This window comes from Pecten maximus, chromosome 4 (genome assembly GCF_902652985.1).
Source record: "Pecten maximus chromosome 4, xPecMax1.1, whole genome shotgun sequence".
Classification (NCBI taxonomy): domain Eukaryota; kingdom Metazoa; phylum Mollusca; class Bivalvia; order Pectinida; family Pectinidae; genus Pecten; species Pecten maximus.
Window position 1 is genome coordinate 24,220,902 of NC_047018.1, and position 17,997 is coordinate 24,238,898.

The following is a 17,997-nucleotide window of genomic DNA, read 5'->3' on the forward strand; positions in this document are numbered from 1 at the left end:
TAGCTTAGTCTTGGACATGTTTGGTAAAACTGAGTCTTAGACATGCTTGTTAAAATCGGGACAAAGTCTTAATTTCGTTCGTGCTTGGCATTGCCACACGTTGGACATGCTTGTTTATCGAGTCTTAGACATGCCTGTTACAATTCCGACAAAGTCTTAATTTCGTTCGTGCTTGGCATTGCCACACGTTGGACATGTTTGGTGTAATCTTACCAATGTTTGGCGCAATCGCTCGTTGAGGATGTTTGTTGTCACAGGGACTTGATCCTGTTTGACGATACTTTGTCTTGCCATACACTATCTAAATGTTGTTGGTTTTTTCGTTATTAAGTTTGGTAACGCGATTATAAAATCTGCCAAAGCATTCTCGTGCACGTACTGAAATTGCTCCGTGCAGCGTTTAACTTTCCAAACGCAAATTAACTTTTTATAAAGGTATCAGTCCATGATATTCTCAATGTATATGACATTAACATCATGATTAAAACTGTTCGTCAGTGGTACTTAAGGCAGTAATGACATCTAATGCCTCAAATCGTGCATACCTAAAACAATACTTATTGTTTTACGTAAACAATATGTTATTGTATACATCGAACTTCGACTTTAATAGTTCGAATCTTCAGCACCACCTACATTTCCCGGAACATACCTGGCGGTGCCCTTATTATCAGGGTTAATTTATACAACAGTACGGTGTATATAGAACACACCTGTGTATAGACTTTTGCCTTGATGTGAAGAGCCTAGTTGTTTACCCCGAACAGCCCTTCTGTTTTGAAAGTTCTAACACCATCACGTAAACACGGCGACGCTTTGTTTATAAATTCACCATTTTTTCTCAGTCCTAACATATGTGACTGCTTAGTTTGTCTCCCCAATAATACTTCGATCGCGATTCTCATTCGTAGTAAAGGGAACAGCATGGTACCTGTTATAAACACAAATTAGCTCGGCTTATAACCCAGATTTATTTTAATGCATTTCGCAGTGTTCCAGTTGTTATTTTAGAGATTGTTCCGGTCTCTTCTATTACCAGTCAAAGATATACGAACCACTTCTCCTCTCAGCTAGTTCTACGTACATAGTCACTTAAAATATCATTTTTATTGTTTTTTTCACCTGCGTGTGTGTCCTTGACGGTAGTGCGTAGCTGGAGACTGTGTTACAAGGCTCTACACACGTTGTTACTGTAAAATTATCGACCTGTTTTCAGGTAAATACGAGACGTAGATAACTGTTTATTGTATTACATTTCCTTCATTATTTTCACGTTTTAAGATGAGCAGGCCCCGTCATTTGATTGGATAGACTGGAGAGAAAAATGTGGGTGATCGATAGTAGAAAGTGCCATGTTGATCGTTACAATAAGACAAACTTTAGAGAGTATCAAAAGGTCCTTGCTGAGATGTCTGTCGCTTGTCTGGTGTTTTGGAATCCCTCTCTTCTAAAGAATACGAAATTGTTTTCCATTTATCATTGAGAACGTTCCGTTGTCTGCCATGTTGTCAACGAATGTCACCATCACTGCCGTTCTAGACGCTGAAGTACGGATCACGAAATGAAGGGAAGTCCTTTGTTACTATATCTGGGTATGAACACGCGTTGTTGAATTACTATTTCAACTTAATGCGCTGATTTTGGGCTGATATAATGTTTAAGCAAAGTGAGAATGTTTAGAATGAATCGACTAATCAGGGTTGTACATGTATGAGCTTTATCATAGGGCTCTACAAACTTTGTTACGAAGCCCTATACTTTGTTACTGGGCTCTACCGACTTTTTACATGGCGTTCAAGGCTCTCCAAGCATAGTTACAGGGTTATATAGACATTGTTATGGGGCCCTTCAGACTGTCTTACAGGGCTCGCCAAGCGTTGCTTCAGGGTTCTATAGACATTGTTACATGATTATTGAGACTGTCTTATAGGGCTCGCCAAGCATAGTTACAGGGCTATATAGACATTGTTATAGGATTATTGAGACTGTCTTATAGGGCTCGCCAAGCATAGTTACAGGGCTATATAGACATTGTTATAGGATTATTGTGACTGTCTTATAGGGCTCGCCAAGCATAGTTACAGGGCTGTATAGACATTGTTATAGGATTATTGAGACTGTCTTATAGGGCTCTCCAAGCATTGCTTCATGGTTCCATAGACATTGTTACATGATTATTGAGACTGTCTTATAGGGCTCGCCAAGCATTCCTTCATTGTTCTATAGACATTGTTACAGGATTCTACAGACATTGTTACAGGGTTCTAGAGACTGTGCTACATGGCTCTACCATTCTACTTTGTTACCGTACTTTACCGACAGTTCATATTAATTTATATCATTATTGCGTAGACGGTTTAGCCATCAAGCAGTCGTGTTTGTTTTTGTTATGTTTATAATCCATTGCAGACTTGGTACCCAAACCCGTAACCCTTTACAGGTCTACGATCATGTCGTCCTGTCTGTGTATATACTTACACCAAGGCACAGTCTGTAGGTTATCTTCTGTACGAAATCTGCAATCCACTGTGATTGACTTAATGCTTTTCCCGTTGCACTACGATGAAGGAATATTAAATCTGAGTCACTGGGTACCATTGGGCATTGATGTACACGTTTGGTCCAACACTATACAATACGTACTTGGCCTTCAGATCAACGAGTTCAAAAATCCTATATTAAGCAATTATTTCCGTTATCAAACATTGTCTTGGACCATAAACCACGTGCATCCTGACATCACCAACAACAACAGTAACTGCACTTAAAGCAAACACCAAAGTAAAAAAAACACTGCGTGTTCGTATTCGGATTTTATTTCTCGTATTTCTTACTTCAGTTTTCTGTCTAATTCCATGAATTATTAAAACAAAGGCCACGTATGGCAGTGTTCTCTACCACAAGACAGAGTATGTTTAAACTGTTGGCACGACAGTCGTAACACTTAAGGATGTGATGAGTCAGATAGATACCATTAGGTACCTGTCAGCCGGATCATGGGAATGTAGGATAAAAGTCAAGCCTTAGAACACGTTGTTCCGATACAATACGTAATACAATGCCTACATTGATCATAAAACGGTGATGAGGCTGTCGCCGCGCAAGACTGATACCGTGTATATGCGCGTGTCAGCTATTGCACGTCCTCTGGAAAACGGCCAATAAGGAAGCCGCTTCGATATATTCGTATCCTATGACAAAATCTCACGTGAAAATACAATAATGTTTTGGAGAAGAGAAAAAAGAGGTATCACAGACAGTCATGTGATTAATTGCCTGTAATGTATCTAGGGATTTCAGGCCTACCAACACGGAGAGCGTCCACAGGGGAGACAACCACAGAAGATTGATTACAAAAAATTGGTGTTTTAGTCAACACATTTATGGATCCCGAGGGCTTTTCTGTTGTCTTGTGGGTTGACACCTACCAGCGCTAAATCTAATCTCAACTGGCGAACATACGATAGATTTTGTTCAGAAACGGAAGAACGTTGTAGATTTGATTACAGCTGGTAGATAAGAAGTTTTTTGCCTTTAGGAAAAAATCATGAAATCTTTGATAAATATTTAATTACATAAAGATGCACCGTCTCACAGTAGTGAAGATGAGACTGAATCTGTAAGACATAAAAACCCTTGCCATATCAGTAATACAAACCTAATATTACGATAATTTCAGCTTCCCCTCTTATTGGCGAACCCATACAATATGTACATGTACCAAGTCACATTTGGTCAGTTCAGATAATTTGACCAATATAGCACCTGTCAGTACTGACCAGTTAACTCCATCGTATCATCACACGACTACTGTATGGGTCAGCCTCTTACATTGTAAGTCGCATTGTAAGTTGACAGTCACAGACTTCCACATATTTTACACACTGCTATATCAAGTATAAGTTGTGTATATCGCCCATTTATATTAATATATGACTTCTGTCAATTACATTTGTTCTATAATTATAATGATTATATAGTGAGAAACAGCTAACCCGGAGGTAAAGAGATGATGGTTAGATATGGTCAATAATCTTCCAGTACATGAGGAGCGCGTAGGCAACCCGAATGTTCTGTAGTGTCCTGTTCTGTAGTGTCTTGTTCTGTAGTGTCCTGTTCTGTAGCGTCCTGTTCTATAGTGTCTTGTTCTGTAGTGTCTTGTTCTGTAGTGTCCTGGCGTCCTTTTCTGCAGTGTCTTGTTCTGTAGTGTCCTGTTCTGTAGTGTCTTGTTCTGTATTGTCTTGGTCTGTAGTGTCTTGTTCTGTAGTGTCTTGTTTTGTAGTGTCCTGTTCTGTAGTGTCTTGTTCTGTATTGTCTTGTTCTGTAGTGTTCTGTTCTGTAGTCTCTTGTTCTGTAGTGTCCTTTCCTGTAGTGTCCTTTTCTGTTGTGTCCTGTTCTGTAGTGTCCTGTTCTGTAGTGTCTTGTTCTGTAGCGTCCTGTTCTGTAGTGTCTTGTTCTGTAGTGTCCTTTTCTGTTGTGTCCTGTTCTGTAGTGTCCTGTTCTGTAGCGTCCTGTTCTGTAGCGTCCTGTTCTGTAGTGTCTTGTTCTGTAGTGTCCTTTTCTGTTGTGTCCTGTTCTGTAGTGTCCTGTTCTGTAGTGTTCTGTTCTGTAGTGTCCAGTTCTGTTGTGTCCGGTTCTGTAGTGCCCTGTTCTGTCGTGTCCTGTTCTGTAGTGTCTTGTTCTGTAGTGTCCTGTTCTGTAGTGTTCTTGCGTCCTGTTCTGTAGTGCCCTGTTCTGTAGTGTCCTGTTCTGTAGTGTCTTGTTCTGTAGTGTCCTGTTCTGTAGCGTCCTGTTCTGTAGTGTCTTGTTCTGTAGTGTCCTTTTCCGTTGTGTCCTGTTCTGTAGCGTCTGTTCTGTAGTGTCCTGTTCTGTAGTGTCCCGGCGTCCTGTTCTGTAGTGCCCTGTTCTGTAGTGTCCTGTTCTGTAGTGTCCTATTCTGTAGTGTCCAGTTCTGTTGTGTCCGGTTCTGTAGTGTCCTGTTCTGTCGTGTCCTGTTCTGTAGTGTCCTATTCTGTAGTGTCCAGTTCTGTTGTGTCCGGTTCTGTAGTGTTGTAGTGTCCTGTTCTGTAGCATCCTGTTCTGTAGCATCCTGTTCTATAGTGTCCTGTTCTGTTGTGTCCGGTTCTGTAGTGTCCTGTTCTGTCGTGTCCTGTTCTGTAGTGTCCTATTCTGTAGTGTCCAGTTCTGTAGTGTCCGGTTCTGTAGTGTTGTAGTGTCCTGTTCTGTAGCGTCCTGTTCAGTAGCGTCCTGTTCTGTAGCGACCTGCTCTATAGCGCCCTCTTCTGTAGCGTCCTGTTCTGTAATGTCCTGTTCTATATTGTCCTGTTCTGTAATGTCCTGTTCTGTAGCGTCCTGTTCTGTAGTGTCCTGTTCTGTAGCGTCCTGTTCTATAGTGTCCTGTTATGTAGCGTCCTGTTCTGTAGTATCTAGTTATGTAGTGTCCTGTTCTATAGCGTCCAGTTCTGTAGTGTCCTGTTCTGTAGTGTCCTGTTTTAAAGTGTCCTGTTCTGTAGTGTCCTGTTCTTTAGCGACAATTTAAGAGGATTGGTGATATCAACAGTAGGCTCAGACAATAAAAGCTCCGAATAGCTTTCTCAAGTATGACAAGCCAGCTTAACATCTCCTCAACACCAATCCTACATTTGATAAGATTACACATTATGCCATATAGGATATATTTTGTACAACGTAGACGTTAATGGGTTATCTTGAGTGTTTATAATGCATCCCGATAATTAAATGTCGTGAATATACTAAGTGTATAGAATCACTAATATAAAAATATACAACATCTCATTTATACTTGTCTTGCTAATCTTCACAATATACTTAGTAGCAGATGATTCGACAATAAGAGTGCTCGTTCCCAATATCACGATCTCGTTAATGGAACGACAGGGACCTTAGAATTTGTTACAGTCTACATGTTTTTTTTACCTTCCCTAGTGTGCATAGCACATTTTTAGACGTTTTGGGGGCTAGATTAAAATTCGGTAAAAACGACACCACTGGTGTTCATTATAAGGACTAAGGCACACAGGGGTTGTCATTTTTACCGAATTTTTATCTTGGAACAAATTCTCAGGTCCCTGTGCATGGAACTGCTAGCGAGGACACTTACAGCAAAGGGTTTCGGGAGATCCATGTGGAACTTTGGGGAGTGTAATGTCGTCCTCGTGATTTTATTCAGGAAGCATTCCATTTCTTTGCTGCTGTATTAACACAACCAGAGAAAGTCGACGTCTACACCAGACCGTAAATTGGAGATAAAAACGGGATCAAATGATGATATACAGGTGACTGTAGCAGTACAGTATAATAAGGTGATGCGTCCCGGAATAATGAACGTCTTCTGTTTCAGTAGCGGCACCTGTCATCTAAATATAGGTCAACATATCAATGACGTGATAATTACGTCAGAGTGACGTAACAATGGACGTTAGTAAAACAGGATCGGCAATATACCCATAATACATCATATATACCACGTTACGGTGTTAAAGATTGGTGGGTGTCATATCGAAACATTCCGTCAGACATCTTATATACCACGTTACGGTGTTAAAGACTTGATAGGTGTCATATCGAAACATTCCGTCGGACATTTTATATACCACGTTACGGTGTTAAAGATTGGTGGGTGTCATATCGAAACATTCCGTCGGACATCTTATATACCACGTTATGGTGTTAAAGACTTGATAGGTGCCATATCGAAACATTCCGTCAGACATCTTATATACCACGTTACGGTGTTAAATACTTGGTGGGTGTCATATCGAAACATTCCGTCAGACATCTTATATACCACGTTATGGTGTTAAAGACTTGATAGGTGCCATATCGAAACATTCCGTCAGACATCTTATATACCACGTTACGGTGTTAAAGACTTGATAGGTGTCATATCGAAACATTCCGTCGGACATTTTATATACCACGTTACGGTGTTAAAGATTGGTGGGTGTCATATCGAAACATTCCGTCGTACATCTTATATACCACGTTATGGTGTTAAAGACTTGATAGGTGCCATATCGAAACATTCCGTCGGACATTTTATATACCACGTTACGGTGTTAAAGACTTGATAGGTGTCATATCAAAACATTCCGTCGGACATTTTATATACCACGTTACGGTGTTAAAGATTGGTGGGTGTCATATCAAAACATTCCGTCAGACATCTTATATACCACGTTACGGTGTTAAAGACTTGGTGGGTGTCATATCAAAACATTCCGTCGGACATTTTATATACCACGTTACGGTGTTAAAGATTGGTGGGTGTCATATGGAAACATTCCGTCAGACATCTTATATACCACGTTACGGTGTTAAAGATTGGTGGGTGTCATATGGAAACATTCCGTCAGACATCTTATATACCACGTTACGGTGTTAAAGACTTGATAGGTGTCATATCGAAACATTCCGTCGGATATTTTATATACCACGTTACGGTGTTAAATACTTGGTGGGTGTCATATCAAAACATTCCGTAATATTACTTTCCGTTAATATTACTTTCCGTTAATATTCTATACGTTTTAGAACTACATGTAGAACCGTCCTCCTTAGGTTACCAGATATAATTCAATTCCAGGGTCAATGTCTAGAAGTGATAGATAAAATCGAATATATAGTTTAATGTTTTGAATAGATGGCTTCGAAACAAATGCTGAATAATTGTATGACCCTGTGTCATGTTAGATATCAATCAGAAGGGTATATAGATTTAAACAACACTTCATGGATTGGGCAGCATATATTTCAGTATATTGCTATGAGATTTTCAGGATTTTGCTGAAGATTTTTTTTTTAATAAAAACAATTGCCTGCATTCAATATTTCGAGGTTTTCTTATGCCATAAATTCCAACTTATCATTTCTTATACAAATCTTGTTCGGTGTAATGGTTTCGAGGATGTGGTTTGTTCGAGACAATGGCTGTCATCTTTGATCATATACATTGGACAGTCGAGCATTCAAAGTAACAAGAGTAAGAGTATAGATGAATCTTCAATTGTACTCTCATTAATCATCAGACATTTAGTCGTGATTTCTGACATGAAGCGTAACTAGAAATAACGTTTATTCAAATGACTCGTATTAACCACACTCAAGATCACTTGTACATCATCAGATATATTCACGTTTCAAAATCCAATCTTGATATTTTGTCTTTGTCTTTCACTGAAGGTCAAAGACGTATGTTAAAATACTGACCTACACTGTTTCAAGGTTAGAGGTATACTGTTAAAATAAAACGTCTCCTAGACATCACATGGTGTGTTTCCCCAACAGCTAACTGTGGAGAAAGGGGAAATCGCAATAACTGACCTTGGTCCGCATTAATAAGGTTTAAGCAATCAAACTTTCGTCCTAAATATTTCAAAGTACCGAGTGCTATTTTCTATTTAGCTTATAGAACTAAAGGACATCCAAGTTTGTTTCTTATCAATTAGCTTTATCTACATTCTACATTTTGGTTACAAGGTCAAATGTTCAACAATTAGTGTGAAATGACGTGTAATAAATCAGAGCAGCGACGTGCCTCTTTTTATTCTTGTTATGTATCTCACAGTTAAGGGTTTTTTCCTGAAGAAGACTTCAGATCTTACGACTGGGACTGAAATAGTATACTTATTGCTGAGTTATAATTGGCTCAGATACTTGACGCATACTTGGATGGAATTTGAATTCGTGTGTTCGACATGCATCAAGATTAAATCCTATATAAAATCGAAGTGTCTGCTCCTCTGTCCCACTGCCCCTGCGTGGCATCGATACTGCCCCCTACTCGAGTTACCGCTGTCGACAGGCAATTCAATAAAACGTATTGTTTTCTGAATTGAAAATATAGAGTAGGAGGATGAAGACGCCGCTTGGTCGTGTATCGATGTTCATGGTATGAATCTGCCATTGAAATATGATTTCATTAACAGGGGAGGAGCCGTGCTGGTACAGCGGTGTCTACCCCGGTACTAGTGTCGGGGCAGTACCACACCATTTACTCCACTGATGGAGTATTGGTTCACACGACCTAAGTACTACTTAAGCCACTTATATATATAAACCTGTCAATCAGCAGCCACGTGCAGATGTTGGTTTCAGTTTAGGCTGTGTTTGCAGTGGGACGTTTAGTGTGAATTCCTGACTTTGATCGTGTGACTAAGAGGAGGTTGTAACTTACGACACTACTGTAAATTGGTACTGATGGATCTGGTACTTTCTGAAAACACAGGTAAGTCTAATCGATACACACCTGTTCAGGTAGATATTGATCGGACAGGATAAGTTGTAGATGTGACTTTGACGCCTCTCTAACATGTAGTAATATTTTATTTTAGTCCGACAGACGAGAGAGCATGTTGTATTGTTTAAGGCGCGTTTAATGTGTATGACAACCTGTCGGGTCATGTCGTCAAGGTCTACCTGTTCCGTGTTCGATAAGGAAATGTTAATTTATTTATATCTGCCGAGCAAAGAGAATTTGAATTCTAGCACCTTGCGGAATCGATGTTATTATGTGGTAGTTTGAGCTGTCGATGTTATAAACGACATCTGTCTCGTGTCAGCTGTTTGTCCATAAACGTTTACGCCTGATATTAGAATGACTTCACGTGCAGAACATAACACCTGTCTCCCAAGTGAACTTAATATGATCTAAGGGGTCTTATTCATATTGATCAGTAAATTTTTGTTCATTTACGCACTTGTGTCTACCAATATTTCGGATGTCGACTGTCGGACTTGGGCGTATATCAAGGTCACTTTATTTAATTTCTATTGTAAACACTAATTATCGTAATATTAACGAGTGATTACATTGTAACATCAATAACGAAGACAAGTACAGGACAATACCTGCTTCATTAAGTTAATCAATTCCTATAAAGATTTAGTATATTAGTGTAAACAGCGTCATAAAGCATCGCATCTGTTACACTCAATGTGACGTATGGGACGGCCAGTCCGATTCAGCGTTATATAAAGGACGGCCAGTCCGTGTGATCAGCGTTATATAAAGGACGTCCAGTCCGTGTGGTCAGCGTTATATAAAGGACGTCCTGTCAGTGTGGTCAGAGTTATGTAAAGGACGGCCAGTCAGTGTGGTCAGCGTTATATAAAGGACGTCCAGTCCGTGTGGTCATATTCTGTAAATGACGTCCAGTCCGTGTGGTCATATTCTATAAATGACGTCCAATCCATGTGGTCATATTCTATAAATGACGTCCAGTCCGTGTGGTCATATTCTATAAATGACGTCCAGTCCGTGTGGTCATATTCTATAAATGACGTCCAATCTGTGTGGTCAGCGTTATGTAAATGACGTCCAGTCCGTGTGGTCATATTCTATAAATGACGTCCAATCCGTGTGGTCATATTCTATAAATGACGTCCAGTCCGTGTGGTCATATTCTATAAATGACGTCCAGTCCGTGTGGTCATATTCTATAAATGACGTCCAATCTGTGCCGTCATATTCTATAAATGACGTCCAGTCCGTGTGGTCATATTCTATAAATGACGTCCCGTCCGTGTGGTCATATTCTATAAATGACGTCCAATCTGTGCCGTCATATTCTATAAATGACGTCCAATCCGTGTGGTCAGCGTTATGTAAATGACGTCCAGTCCGTGTGGTCATATTCTATAAATGACGTCCAATCCGTGTGGTCATATTCTATAAATGGCGTCCAATCCGTGTGGTCAGCGTGTTCAGAAAGTCACCCACTGCACGATAGGGCTAGGGCTAGGATTAGGGTTATGGTTTGGATGCCTGAAAAAAACTGTTTTCAGTTTTGGAAATAGACGAAAGTCTGATGGAGCGAGATCAGGTGAATTAGGCGGATGCTCTATCAATTTAAAGCCACAATCGTGAATGGCAGCCATGTCAATGGCAGACTCTTTCATCCTAACCCTAACCGATTTTGTCCATTTTGTAAAAGCCACTTGCCTTGTTTACTTTAGAGTGCTGCCTCGTCAATATAAACTAAACAAATGAGACCAGTCCTTGAGTACACGGCCCTATATAGTCAGAGAATAGTAGGACTTAAAAAGAACATCATTGAGTACCTCCTTCAATACGAGGCTCACAACATATCAATCAGCCCTCGTAAGGTGCCCAGTCCGTGTGGTCATGTTCTATAGAGTATGTCCAGTCCGTGTGGTCAGTGTTATATATATGATGTCCAGTCCGTGTGGTCAGTGTTATATATATATATGATGTCCAGTCCATGTGGCCATGTTCTATATAGGGTGTCCAGACCGTGTATTTGATGTTATATATATATTGTGATGTAGACTACTTCCACTATGATCATGTCAGGATATCGGGCCGACCATCACTGCACCATTGAAACGTTCTTTTTATATTTTTATAAGCTGTGGGTATTTCTGGCTAGGCGATTGGGTGCCGTAGATTGTGAGTTCGAGGCCTGGTCACGGCACTAGTCAAAAAGTTGTAATTAGCCAAGTATTCTACAAGTTATGAAACAAATAATTCGGGGAAAAAACAAGGTAGATTTAAGACTAATAATAATAAAGACATTCACTTGTCAACATATGTGGATGGGAGCCAGTTCGCCAATGGGTAGCTAATAATTTACGAACCGAGTTCACGTGTATATTATACTGAGATGGTGGCCCGTCTACGATGAAATCATACACCGCCATGTTGACTGTCTGCTGTGACAAGACCTTTTTTTTTCATTTAACGTAAAATAAGGTTTAAAGATGAAAACGAAGAATGTTAATGTATCATGTTGTCAAGCGAGAATACCGAGTCCGCATTTCAAAAATAAACAATTTTATATCTATTTGAACTGGTATGAGTAGTTACTACCCTTGACACATATAATGAAACTTCTTCTTTAAACCGATCATGTTCTTTTCATGAATATATGGTGGCCGCTTTAGAGAGGATTCGTTTGTAATGTGATCCATTTTGACCGGTTAGGATCTCGAAATAAAATTGATCGGATGACGTTTTGTATGTAAAATAATGTTAATATTATGGAAGTTAATGAAATGAATCCATAGTATGCATTATCTATAAAAAATCTAAATAAGGTCCAGATACTGATTGTAAACGTGTATTATATATATCATTTCACAATGTTGTTATCGGCGATAAACAGTAGCCTGCCTGTCGTTACACTTGTACATGTACTTATGGGGCACGATAAGAGGCATTTATTTCATTGCAAACTTAAGCAGTTTTACAAATAAAATAAGAACAATACTTTGAATTTTAACCAGTTCATACCGGCTTTATTCAGGACATCGATATTACATTTCAAAATGAAGCCTGATCAACTATTAACTTCCTCATCGTGTGTGAATTTGTCCGCTGCAAGGATTACCCGTTCTGGAGTTACTGGGGTGGACACAAAGTATGGCTTCGATGATTTGGTTTCATTTTGACCGTGTTGATTATACAAGTACACAATTAAATCATTATGCCTTCTAGTCGTAGGTGTTCGTACTAATTGTCCCAAGACAAAACAATTCAGTTGGGTCGGTATTGGTATAAAAATTGCTAATAGAAGACGTGATATTGCATTAAATTAAGCTAACGTCTTGAGAGTTTATTAATCACAAAATAGTTATTATTATATGCAGTGCTAGATATCTCTCTACACTTCTAGGCGTACTGTAGGTGTGATAGTGGTGCGTGTGTGTTGTTGTTTATATATTAAATGTTATATTGCACTGTATATATGCACAACTGATGAGCGGTATAGCTCAAAGTAATAAATGAACTTGAACTTGAACTTGGGAGCCTTTTGATCACCTGACCCAAAATAAGTATATGTTTGGACCGGAGGGGCGGGGCACCATAGGGGAAATATAGCAATTAGTTTTTAAATCCTTCTGCTTCTTTTCGAATGACAGGATTTTGGTTTGAACCATTGTTGGGAGAGGCAGCTACAAAGTAGGAAATATTTGAAATACGACTTAAATGGTTTTGCCGTAATTACTAAAATATCCAGGTGATCGATACAGGACCTCTGTGCCTCTTGTTTATTACTACATGTATGATAAAGATGAATCGAATAAGCACATCGCTTCAACAGGTTGTCGGTTTTGAGAAGGATCGGTATTGGGAAGTTGGTCTGTATATATCATATATGGACTCTGAGTTAGAAATTCGTGTCTGTGATCAAAACCGTAACATGTATTACAAAACCATTCCATTTTACTAAAGCAGGTTGATCACGTGCAGAGCTGTCTAATCAGCGTGTCGCCTGCTCGCGATCACCCCTATTGTGTCGCCCTTATTGGTAGCCTTTCTTTCGGCAGAAGTTTTTAGTCTTTTCCCGCGAGTGCAACCAGACGAGAAGCATGCGGCGACCTGCATATGTCATATTTGAAACATGGAAGAAAAAATACTCTGCCATAAAAGGATGCTTTCAACACCAAAGAATGAACACTTTTAAGCTTCAAAGAAAGAAAGAGGTCGAGAAAATATCTAATTTAAACGATTTGAACTAAAAGAACATGCAAACGGTAATTTTGTTTGAAATTCTGTGTATTCTGCATAATAAACAATGTATTGCCTTTACACTGGAAGACACGCCTCGAGTGAATTGAAATACAAGTCTCTCTAAAAGCAAGGACAATAAATAAATATTGATTATCAAAACTGTACTTGCTACAAATTTTTTCTTACCACAACATTATCTCAACCATCATAAAACGAAATCATACACGTCATATAACGAAATCATACACGCCATATAACGAAATCATACACGCCATATAACGAAATCATACACGTCATATAACGAAATCATACACGCTATATAACGAAATCATACACGTCACAAAACGAATTCATACACTTCACAAAACGAAATCATACACTTCACAAAACGAAATCATACACGTCACAAAACGAATTTATACACTTCACAAAACGAAATCATACACTTCACAAAACGAAATCATACACTTCACAAAACGAAATCATAAACTTCACAAAACGAAATCATACACTTCACAAAACGAAATCATACACCTCACAAAGCGAAATCATACACGTCACAAAACGAAATCATCACGTCACAAAACGAAATCATACACGTCACAAAACCACAAATTTACACTAAACCTCACGTTTCACACCTGTATACATTGTAAGAAAGTTGTATAATACTAAAATTAAATCATGTAATTAATTCGTATTTCCTTAAATATTCATGTCTTAAAAATACAATTCAATTCATCTTTATTCGCAGTTTTGTAGAATTATGTTTGTAAAATATGTTGACCTATTTAAGAGTCTAGTTGAAGATATCCAAAGTCTGGAGACAGAACTTACCGACTAGTTACTAGGGCAACGGGAAAAGAAATACGATTCATTATCAAATGAATGACAGTAGTCTTTACCTACAAATACATATATCATAACAATACTTGGCACTGTAGCAAAAATATGCCGATAGTTGCTGTCAAATGGTCCTTTGCCAGAGTATGATGTCAACATGTAGCGTCCAAGAGAGGGCTCCCTCTGAAGCACATTTGATAATCAGCGAGCATGGCATTACTGATGGCAGGTTTAGTCTGCCGCGTTAAATTTGGTACAATTTAAAAACAGTAAATCGTAAATTAGATTTTGATAGTGTGCAACAAGGACGAATGCGAATGCCCCAAATCAGGATATTTTGACTAGTATAACACCCTATTAGATCGACTATTGCAGAGTGTTACGTACTGAACGAGGCGTTTACCTCCAAATCTGCTGTTCTTAAATGGCCATAGCTGTTGATAGTATATTAAACAAAACCTCCAAATCTACCGTCTTTAAATGACCATGGCTCAAGCTGTTGATAGGACATTAAGCAAAACCGCCAAATCGGCCGTCTATAAATGGCCATAGCTGTTGATAGGACATTAAGAGACCGTGGTATGATGTAATACCCGTGGACCCTTGCTTCTATACTCCTTTCCATTAGGCGGAAGTTACCTTAAACATTGCATGCGATATTTTAATATTTAAAAGATAAATATTATTTTAGGAAGTAGCTTCAGACTTCGTGAACCTTACCGAATTTAATATCTTTGTGTTTGTACGTGGTTTGTCGACTTAGCATGGACGATACAACCTTTACTAGGTTCATTACATCACTTGTAACTTTCAGCAGGCATTTATGGATTTTAATCTTCTAATCCAAACAGAACTTCTAAATGAAAATAGACAACACACTGATTGCTGTCTTGTTTTGGTCGTTGAGATTCGTGTTAACGTCATTACCACATAGTAATAGATCTGCTTCCGGAAGTTCATTCCGTGTTGTCTGTACAAAGACAGATGAAAGTTTGTAAATGGCCCCACATACAAATAATCACAAATTCGTGCTCACGCAACGCGTCCGTGATCAATGGTGAGAGCTGGTTGTGTAAAGGATAAATAGTTAGGATCACACTGGGTCACTGTACTCGGACCAGTCGACAATGGTGTTACTTTGGCTAATCAAATAAAAATCTGTTTGTAATCTTTTAGTGTATAATTCACGACTTGAGTCCAACATAATGGGGGAAATGTATACATGCATATTGATGAAGGCTGGGTGGAGGTTAGGATTCATTTGTGTTTGCGCGTATGTATGAGAGGACTGGGACTGGTCGTGCAATAGGTGTGTATGACTGGACTGGTCGTGCAATAGGTGTGTGTGACAGGACTGGTCGTGCAATAGGTGTGTATGACTGGACTGGTCGTGCAATAGGTGTGTGTATGACAGGACTGGTCGTGCAATAGGTGTGTATGACAGGACTGGTCGTGCAATAGGTGTGTGTGACAGGACTATCTTGAAATGAGCAGATGAATTATACCAATGAGAAATAAAAAGGGATTTTTTACAGATTTAATTGTAGTACCAATGAGTATGTCATCCCTGACTTTAATCTGTATTCTAAATGTATGGGATCTACGATATTTCATCAGAAAAACGTCATCATGTTTTATAGATACATCTAAATAATGTGTGACGAAAAAATGTATGAAACCTTCTTTTATCCTGAATATTACGAGTGAAATGAGATTTTAGTATGTTGAAAATTGGTAGTTAATTATTACGGGTATGTCAATATCTTAATTACGATTATAACAGAAAAAATGAGAGGTATTTTTTATTTAGATTAATTTATTAAATTTGAGTCGTTTGTCTTTAAAAAATTCATGTGAATATCATAGATTATCTGTGTTACCAAAAACACCTATTGGGTTAAAAGGTGGAAACACAGTATTTCTTTTCCTTTATGAATTGAAGGAAACGAAATACTGTGTTTCCACCTGTAAATCCAATAGGATTTTTTTGGTAACACAGAGTTCCATTCAATGTCATTTGTTGATAACATAAAGTTCCATTCAATGTTATTTGTTGGTAACACAGAGTTCCATTTAATGTTATTTGTTGGTAACTCAAGTTCCATTCAATGTTATTTGTTGGTAACTCAGAGTTCCATTCAATGTTATTTGTTGGTAACACAGAGTTCCATTCAATGTTATTTGTTGGTAACACAGAGTTCCATTCAATGTTATTTGTTGGTAACACAGAGTTCCATTTAATGTTATTTGTTGCTAACTCAAGTTCCATTCAGTGTTATTTGTTGGTAACACAGAGTTCCATTCAATGTTATTTGTTGATAACATAAAGTTCCATTCAATGTTATTTGTTGATAACATAAAGTTCCATTCAATGTTATTTGTTGATAACACAGAGTTCCATTTAATGTTATTTGTAGGTAAAATAAAGTTCCATTCAATGTTATTTGTTGGTAACACAGAGTTCCATTCAATGTTATTTGTAGGTAATACAGAGTTCCATTCAATGTTATTTGTAGGTAACACAGAGTTCCATTCAATGTTATTTGTAGGTAACACAGAGTTCCATTCAATGTTATTTGTTGGTAACACAGAGTTCCATTCAATGTCATTTGTTGGTAACACAGAGTTCCATTCAATGTTATTTGTAGGTAACACAGAGTTCCATTCAATGTTATTTGTAGGTAACACAGAGTTCCATTCAATGTTATTTGTAGGTAACACAGAGTTCCATTCAATGTTATTTGTAGGTAACACAGAGTTCCATTCAATGTTATTTGTAGGTAACACAGAGTTCCATTCAATGTTATTTGTTGGTAACACAGAGTTCCATTCAATGTCATTTGTTGGTAACACAGAGTTCCATTCAATGTTATTTGTAGGTAACACAGAGTTCCATTCAATGTTATTTGTAGGTAACACAGAGTTCCATTCAATGTTATTTGTAGGTAACACAGAGTTCCATTTATTGTATCGCTGCCCTGACAGCAGGTTAGCGTGACGATCGACTACCTTGATATTTCTAATCAATATATTTTAAGAGAGTTTCATAAAGAATACTATTTTAAGTCTAATCATATTCCAATCTTAACCACGAATTAATCAATGACATTTTTGTACCCGGTAATTAGCTGTCATTCAAGGTTCTATACGGTATTCAAGAATTTAATTAAATTCGTAATTTATGTTGTTCATAGGATCATTTTTCCAAATGATTTTAATGAAAATCTAATTTCATAATAAGTCTAGTTTTCCCATCTTGGTTTGTCTGATAAATCGTGTTCTATTTAAAGGGTGATCTATTAGTATACTTCCTCGATACATCCGTATATGGAACCAAAGTCAATGGACCCAGAGTATTACAGAAGAGAAGTCAATTTTGCTACCTAGACACTGTAAATTGTTATCCAGAATATGCATAACATCATAAATATTGCATCCTGCAGTCCAAAAAATAAGGTTCCTAAAATGTGTCTGATGGTTCCGTGCTAGAATTTTGTTATGCCGACTGGTTTTTAATAAGCCGTAACTCGCAGAAATACTTATTTCAGATATACACTTTGTAGATAACGGATGTTGAAATGATGTATGAAACATTTATATAACGCACTCTGTTATTTGTAAAATTACTCTGACGCGCATCACATTATATGTGTACTAGT

General features: G+C 38.2%; 1 protein-coding gene across 2 annotated transcripts in view; it reads left to right on the plus strand.

The window, feature by feature from the left end:
* LOC117325572 overlaps positions 1-17,997 on the plus strand; it is a 78,930-nt gene that overhangs the window by 9,516 nt on the left and 51,417 nt on the right. The window contains exon 1 of one of the 2 annotated variants that reach the window (XM_033881898.1): positions 8,920-9,247. The exons of the other annotated variant lie outside the window; for it this stretch is intronic. The gene's annotated coding sequence lies outside the window, so the exon portion shown is untranslated. Of the gene's footprint in view, positions 1-8,919; positions 9,248-17,997 lie in introns of those variants that run through there. 2 annotated transcript variants of the gene reach the window in all.